This window comes from Olea europaea, chromosome 7, assembly GCF_002742605.1.
Source record: "Olea europaea var. sylvestris chromosome 7, O_europaea_v1, whole genome shotgun sequence".
Classification (NCBI taxonomy): Eukaryota; Viridiplantae; Streptophyta; class Magnoliopsida; order Lamiales; family Oleaceae; genus Olea; species Olea europaea.
The window spans coordinates 6,995,162-7,003,498 of record NC_036243.1 but is presented as its reverse complement, the minus strand read 5'-3'; positions in this window follow the sequence as shown (position 1 = coordinate 7,003,498).

Sequence of the window (8,337 nt, the reverse complement as noted above, 5' to 3'; positions counted from 1 at the left end):
AAAAAAAAAAAAAAAAAAAAAAAACCTACCCAACTAAAGCAATATGCACAAGCAAACAATGTGTTGAGAATTCAAAGAATTACACATCGGATATAAAGAACTTTGTATAATACCTAAACATGTTCCTATTGTCAGATTAATTATGTTCCTATTGTCAGATTAATTATCAATACACAATGTACAATGTTAGTAATTAATCCACAGAACAATAGACATGCAATTTTTTGTGCACCAAAATTATACAGGTTCTTTCAATGGTTAGATCTCACCCACAGCACCGTTGAACAACAATGCAATGACAAGAGTTTCAAAGATCACCCTATCACCTGCCAAAACTAGAACCGGTCAAGAGCTAACCAATCTTTAGTTCTTAACCTACGCACTTAAACAGAAAATTAGTCTCCTTAAATGTCTATGCAAAGCTTTAAGATCTGGACAGAAAATGAAATCTCAAGAAATAAAAAATGAATACTGCAAATCCAGAAAAAGAATATGCGCGACTGTTTATTTTTCTCAATTCACAGAATATCCTTAGGGCAAGGTATGTCACGCAAATGCCTAGAAAATCGAGCTCTAATACCTGATTTGTTAGGATTATCGACCCAAAACCCACAAGCAATTGTAAAAACAGTAAAAATAAAGCAAGAACAGAAATCGAACACAAAGATTGTTCACCCAGTTCAGCCAAACATGGCCAAATCTGGGAGGTTTAGAGGTAAGCCTGTCACTAGCAAGAAACCTTCAAGAGAGTGTACAACCAATTGAGAAAACCAAATCAGACCCACTATATGGTCATCGATCCATAAAGATCTCTCAATAACTCAATCCCTAGCCCACAAGACTAGACAAAACCTTGCCAAGAACACGATACAGGTTTACAAGCCACACACAAGGCCTAAAACATTGTACCAATGTTCTACCATCATCAGATAACTACTAGATTATTACAAAGATCACCAAAGTTCTTCAAATCTAAAAAGAAAAAAAGAAGCAGAGCGAGAGAGAGCTAGAGAGAGAAAAAACCAAAGAGACAATTTTCTTCAAAAGAGAGAGTGACCCGTCTGACTTCTTCCACCAACCCTCAAAGGGGTCTTCTATGCATTAATTATGGGAGACCAAATCTCAGCCATAGGATTAGATCAACGGTCCAAATTGCCAAGAGAAAGCACAACTCTAGTGACTATTTATTAATCAATGCCAAACTGCCAGCTGTCCATTGGAATACAAGTGGGAGAAAAATGCATTTTTACTTATGAAAGTGTGGTTTGAGAAACACAACTCCACACCTTACAATATAGGCAGATATCATAGTCGCTTATCTAAAAATCAAGTTTCAAAATAAAAAGAAGTCAAATCTTAAATTTATACTGTTGTCTTGGAGCTTATTTCAAACTTACAAGGATTTATTTTTTCAATAAACACACAGTTTTATCACAATCACCCTTAACAAAAGCCTAAAGCTTGTCTCATGTAAATTAGTTAATCCAATTCATCACATAAGAAAGTGGTTTTAACATCCAACTGACCAAGTTCCCAACTAAATTGGGCAACAAGTGTAAAAATGCATCTAATAGTAGCATATTTAACTACATTAAAAAAATCCCATTATAGACTACACATTCAATTTGTATAAAACCTTTAGCAACAAGTCTAGTTGTAACATTATCTTTGCCCCTTCCTCTTCCTTTATTTTATAGACCCACTTACACTCAATCAATTTATGATCTTTTAGCCTTTTAACCAATTCCCAAGTTTTATTTTTATGAAGAGAAACCATCTCTTCTTCCATGGCAATCAATCTTTTCTTATAACATTTACACTTAACAGTATCATCATGGGAGTTAGGTTCATTCTCAACTTCTTGCAAGTGAACAGAGAAATAAGTCTCAACTTTCAAACCTAGCAGGAGTTATAATCTATCTCCTTTGTCCATCTCTTATGAGTTGATATTCATCCAGAGGTAGAGTTACAAATTTAGTATGGTAATCATGATCTGTTTCCTGATCAGCTTCAGTTTTACCTAAGGGTACATCATTAGTTTGACCAAAATCCTCAGTTGTAAGTTCAAAATTAGTCCCTTCTATATGAGGTGTCTCCAGCTCAAATTGAGCATCCTTTTCAATTAAGGTTTTAGTTTTTCCTTCCAAACATGGCATAAAAGATTCAGTAAATATGGCACCCCTTCTAATTATGACTATAAAACCTCTTTCTTCTTTAACCCATAGCCTCTAGCCTTTCAAATTCTCACCATAACCGAAGAAGACACATTTTAGTAAGTTACGTTCTAGTTATCCTATATTTTGATGAACATATCAACAGGCTTTTGAGTCTACACAAATTTAGGTAATTTGAAATTTAAGGCACTAGAGAGGGACTTCTAATAACAATTTAAGCCCACAGTTTTGACAACTTTACCCCAAAAAAGTCTAGGCGAGTCAGAAATTAAAAGTATGCATCTCACTTTATTTAATATTGTTCTATTAATTTTTTTGGCTATGCCATTTTGTTGAGGTGTATAGATCACAGTTCTCTGTCTCATAATAATATGCATCTTACAAAAATTATTTAATTTATAATTGCAAAATTTCAAACCATCCTTAAAACTTTTATCTTATGATCAATTTGATTTTCTATTTCAATTTTCCAATCTTTAAAAACATTAAGGTATTATCTTTACTTTTAATAAAAACACCAAATTTTTTCTTAAAAACCATCAAAGATCCCTATATAATACGTAAAACCAGACTGAGTAACCATAGAATAAAAACCCCACAAGTTAGCATGCAGGTAATCTAATATTTGTTTAGACTTATGAATTCCAAGAAGAAAAAGGCAACTTTACTTGTTTTCTAATGACTCATTGTTCACAAGAACAAATTTCTCCAATATTAATTTTTCTAAAAACTCTTTGATTTCATAAAAATTTAAAATTTTCCTTTCCAATGCAATCAAGTTGCAAGAGTAAACTTTTTATTTAATATAGTTGCAATCAAGCCAATAAGTGGTTTTACTTCAAGAAAATACAAGTCATGTCTATTTGGGGTATTCGTGACTAAGTTTCTACCCCTAAAGATTTTAATATGTTCTTGACCCAATTTTATATTGAACTCCATATCATCTAACATACATAGAGACACTAAGTTTCTTTCTTGGCCAAGGACGAATCTAGTACCCTTTAGAAGTAGAATATTTTCATTTTCAAGTGACGATTTAATTGTTCCTATTCCATTTATCTTACATGTCATGTTATTTCTTATAATAACTTGCCCTCACTAGTCTTTTCAAAATTTAAAAACCGATTTTTATTTGGGCACATGTGAAAAGAATAGTTATAATCAAAAATAAATTCCAGATTGAGTTTCTTATCCATATTAAGCAAAACTAATCCATTTTCAGAGTCATTAATATTGTAAGCTAAAACTACATGACCTCACCTATTTTCTTGTCTTTCAAATCATTTTGCCTCTTAAAATTGTCACACCCTCATTCATATACATGACTATCCATTACCATGTGTGGGAATAAAATTGATAACTCGACTTAGACATAGAATTTCACTTTTTTTAACCTAATAAAACGACATAAGCTATGTCTCTAAACTAAAATCATGTCGCCTTAATCAAACATATATATTCTGATATTATAAACAAGTCTACATGCCATGTCAAAAGATATACAACACATGATCCCCAACATACAACACAATAGGCCATAAGCTCAAAATAGCAGCCCACAACATAACCCTACAGGTCGTCATCCATGTACACAGAACTCTGGAATCCCGTAAGAGCTCCACAGCTAGCCGTGTTCTCTATGTAATTTCATGCTAACCTACAATGCAAGAACTACATAAGCCAATGCTTAGTAAGCAAAAATCATGCATGTCATGAATATGAATAATAACGATATACGCCATTATGCCATCACGATAAAGAAGCATCATATTCCAATATGTATCAAAGTCGACTCAGAATCATTTCATTGGGCCCTTGACCCACCTACTATGCACCAGATAGAGCTTACATAATATCAATGACAATAATCAAATGGCCAATATAAAATCGACATCGACGAGTGGACCATCCTCTCATGACCACTAGAGGCCCATCCCCTAGCTACCCCTATGATCATCCAAGAAGTCTCCCACCCGGCAGCGCCAATAATCATAATATCATGAGGGCACAGTCGAGGGGTCCATCCTCCCGTATCACCCAAGGCCCATCCCCTGTCTACTTTTGGAATCACCCAGGAAGTATTACTTACTATGCCAAACATATCATATAAGTATGGCTCACGTGTCTTGACGCCCTAGTAGTGGTCAATAAAATATTTATAAAGAAAACTCACTTTAAAACCATGTTTCGCATGCAAGATTTTCAACCATGTCACATGTCATGTGTGCATATGAAAATGCTCATTAATGACGTATTTAATGAAAATCGATGTCAATAGGTTTCACAACCTCATACTCAACGATCATAACTATTATATGATGTGCTATAAGCCTCTTATCAAAATTACGTAAATATTCCAACATTATCATATCACAAATACTAGGTTCTTGCATCGTAGTTGGAAATGAATTTTTACTTACCTTTCGCCTTTGTGTGTGCAAGTTCCTACGGAGTGTATATCAATTTTCTTTTTCGCTCAACGTTGAAAAATCACCTATGTTACCGTCTAATATTAAAGACAATCCTCCATTTAATAACCTTAAAACACAAAATCCCAAAATAAATCCATTCACGCCAAAATAATTTAGACGAAATCATTATTTCAAATTATTGATGGCATTACAAACTAGTCCCGTAAGTCTCGCTATTTCTCGAGTCCAATTATGAACGTCAACGTCATCTAATTGTTGTCATTAACCTAGTACTCCTTAGAATCTATTTTCTAGGCCCAAGAGATCATTAGTGGACATATAAATGTTGAAATCACATTAAATACCCAAATGGACAAACTGTTTTTAGATTTTCTATCCTTTTTCACCCCCCTTAACTATATCCAACGACTCCCAAATTTTTACCACACTTCCATAACATGTATGTGAAGGTAATAATGATTTAAAGTTGTGATAAATGAAGTGTTTTCAGCCTCATAAACCGTCCCTTTTTCACCATACCAAATCAGGCAGTTTTCTCTTCTTGTGACTGTTTTCGATTACCATTTTACTAGCATGTCACCAATCAGATTCCAGGCTATTATAAGATCATTTCTATTCTTATAACTCTCATATAAAAACATTGATTTACATAGATACAATTTATATCTTAAGTATTATCCAAAATCAACATTTAAACAATTCAAATCTAGCAAATCCTCATCTATGTCCAAATTACTTTCTTTCAAATTCTTGTAATTAATTACCCCTATTTTAGTATCATAAAATCATTAACAACACTCCAACCTAATCACAAGCAAGTTCAGGTGTTCATGAAATTATAAACTCCTTAAAAAATAATGGATACAAACCTCAAAATCGTGACGTAACAAAGCTGTCCAGAAATTCTAGTTTCTTGTTTCTATTTTTCTTTGACTCTTTCACCCACTTTTTCACTTGGGATCACTTAGAGACGAGCTAAGGGAGTTAATATATTATCTAGGAGATAAATGAGTGGTCTTTAAGTGGTTGAGATCGTGCATATTACTTAAGGATTAAGGATATTATGGGATGCAGCCACATCAAGCTACTTTGGTGAGTAATAAGCAGGAGGTGGCTACTTGCTGCAATATTTGACCTTTCTACCATTGTATTTGGATTTATTTATGCCTCATAAGATATCTATATCCATCCTACACGAGATCATGCCTTAAGGTTAAAGAAATTGAGTGTTAAAATGACAAATATCCCAAGCATGAGGTGGTCACTTGTAGTAAAAATCTGATTTTATATCTATCTTTGCAGGTACAAATCACGTATCCTTGGCTTATTTTGATGTGTTTACAATCTACTTCACTTGTCCTAAGATCCCAAATATATTATCGGGCTAATTCCTCAACCATTCATTTAATTTCTTACTCGATTGACACCCGATTGTCAACCGATATCAACAATTCGCACCTTAATATTTATAACGTCATATGAGACATATATTATTGTGTTGTGATCATGTCACTTCATGCCTCATGTCTCAAATATGTTAATTACCTATCTAGGGTTTAAGACGACCTCGATCAACCGAATGGAAAGCTTGAACTTTTGTCGATACTAATTTATGACCTTCTTGATTTTTCATTACTTACCAAACCAATTTCCAACATTTAGTTAACCTAATTTTCTATCATAGCTCAATGTAAAATTCACCACCTAGGTCGAGGAGTCAAAGATTATCACAATGTAAGGATTTTAAAGCCTCGATGATTGAATGCACCATTTTAAGAGAAAGCAATTAGGAAATTGATGCAAATGACAATGTAATTAGCATGAAATGCATGAATCATATTGGCCAATGTATAACATGAAGCTCAGGGTATTACAAAAATAGTCTTTAAGAAAGTATCCCTGCTTACCACAGTAATGACACTTCTTACATTTTGCCTTACTCTTGGACTTATTCTTATCACCTCACTTGTTTTTATATTTATTTGTGCCTTTTAGAGTGATAATTTGATTTACCATTTAACTTACCTTTAACTAATGCATTCTCCCCAGTATTATTATCTCTAGATTGAGACTAAAACTCAAGAATTCTATCTCTAAGTGCACTAATTGTGATGTCAATAGTGATTTCATCTCTACCATATTCAAGTGCATTCTTGAGGTCTTTATGTTTGTGACTAATGGAGTTTGATAGGACGATAATTGATTGATCTTTTGAAATTTTTAGTACAATTGACTAAATCTTAGATAAGTTTAGTAAATCTATTCAAATGTTATTCCAAGTTAACAGAGTAATTGATTTAGATTTTTTTTTCAAACAAATAGCACTTATTTGGAACAGTTTTAGTTACATATTGAGCCTAAAGTTTGGTCCAAAGTTCTGCAACAGTTTTGGTTTCACCAATAGTTCTTATAACATTTTTAGAAAGATACAAGACAATAGTACTTCAAGCAATCTCTTCTAGCCCTTGTTTGATCCCCATTTTGGGAAAAGAATACTTGTGACATTGTATGGTGCTAAATTATAATAATGACATCTTTGTGACAACAACCAAGTTATGTAAATTGGGCTCATTCATGAAAAATGTTTATTGTGTTTTTAAGCCCATTATCAAGTCTAAAGAGTCGGTAAAAGCCAAGCGATCCACTATGTTGTAATAGGATTACAAAACATCGTAATATGATTCAAATGAGTTGATCTAAGGTGGGTTTGGAGCATCGAATAAACACTCGGCTTCAGATCAAATGATGAACAAATTTTGATGGATCCATAAATGCTATTTATTTATCTATCATTCGTTTTTATCTGTTTATTAATTTGATGTGGTGGACGTATGAAAAGCATATGTCTAAAACCCTCCAAAAACGAACCTTTCATTGATAATATTATGGTACACGTGTGTTGACATACAAAAAGTTCAGCCCAAATCGAATAGCCCAAGGAATGAAGCCCAATTGGAGGATCCCCAAATTAGATAGCCCAAAGAACGGCCTAATCAGACAATTCAGGATAAAGGCCCAAATAGGGAAGCCCATGAGCACAGTAATACCATCTCCAAGCTTGCAAGTTGCCCAAGATTTGAGCGAATGGATTGTCATGTAGTCGCCCAAAGCTGTGACCCTGTTCTCGCCCAAACCTTCGAGTCGCCCAGGATCTTAGCAAACATAAGATATTATGGTTACCCAAAAGTACGGTTAATGAAATAGTTATTGAGTAGCCCTATCACGTTCCACGATTCAAGGAATTCAATTGAAGACGGTTGAACGACAAAAAGTAATGACAGCAGTTAGAGAAGGCAGTTCCATGACAAGTTGGCCACGATAAAGAAAGTGAGCAGTTATAGAGCGATCAAGCAGTTTTTAAGCGGTTGATCACGAAGAGATCATCCAGGGAGTATAAAAGGAAGAAAAGACATAGAGCAAAGGATCCCAAATCAAACACTCTCAAACAGAGAATATGTAACTTTCAATTTCTTAGTTTAGATTTAAACACTTCTTTTCAGTAATTCGTGTGTTTGCGCCTTGGAGGCATTCTGTTTTATTTTTCCAATTGTAAAGTTATCGCTAATAAAAACACCCCTTTTTGGGACTTTGTCTCAAGAGGTTTGTCCCTTACACAATCGTCTGATCCCTTTTTAATTGTTAACAACTAACCTACGCGAAACAATTTGGCACGCCCAGTGGGACAGTGGTGTTTGGTGTTGAAGATACAAAAGGTGAAACAATATGCCTCA